Genomic DNA, 714 nt, shown 5'->3' with positions numbered 1-714 from the left:
AGCTGCTGCACCAGGCTCCAATCTGATCTGGCAATGTTTCTACAGTTGGACGCCCTTCCTAATGCCAACCACTCCGAGAGTGTAGTGGGTGCTTTTTATGTGCCACCGGCACAGGAGCCAGTCAGGCTGGCTTGGCATCAATCACATTCAGATAGTCCTTTTTATGTGCCACCAGCACTGGGGCCAGTCAACAGGTACTGGCATCAGTCACATTCAGTTGGTGCTTTTTACGTGCCACCAGCACGGAAGCCAGTCAAGGGGTCCCGGCATTGGCCACATTCAGATGGTGCTTTTTACATACCATTGGCACAGGAGCCAGTCAGGCGGACCTGGCATCAATCATGTTCGGACGATGCTTTCTATGTGCCACTGGCATGGGAGCCAGTCAGGGGCCACTGGCCATAGCTACTGGTTTTACTTGACTCAACAGGTCTTCTCAAGCATATCATATCACACGATGCATCAGGGGCACTCTTAAATGGGCCAGATATGTGTGGCTGCAATCTCACTTTAGTTCCTGAGTCTTCTCAATCACAGCATATCTCCAAAGGCCTCTGTGAGGGCCCAATGTTTGAAGATCATGCTTCACCACCTCATCTCATGTCTTCCTGGGTCTCCCTCTTCCACAGGTTCCTTCCACAGTTAAGCAGTGGCACTTCCTCACACAGCTACCCTCATCCATATGTAACACATGACCATACCAACACAGTCATC

At 51.0% G+C, this 714-nt stretch overlaps 1 protein-coding gene across 1 annotated transcript in view; it reads right to left on the bottom strand.

Annotated features, from left to right (window-relative positions):
• LOC106877697 (protocadherin-23) overlaps positions 1 to 714 on the bottom strand; it is a 111,859-nt gene that overhangs the window by 1,699 nt on the left and 109,446 nt on the right. The window lies entirely within an intron of this gene.

This window comes from Octopus bimaculoides, chromosome 22 (genome assembly GCF_001194135.2).
Source record: "Octopus bimaculoides isolate UCB-OBI-ISO-001 chromosome 22, ASM119413v2, whole genome shotgun sequence".
NCBI lineage: Eukaryota > Metazoa > Mollusca > Cephalopoda > Octopoda > Octopodidae > Octopus > Octopus bimaculoides.
This window is presented reverse-complemented; position numbering and strand designations above follow the sequence as displayed.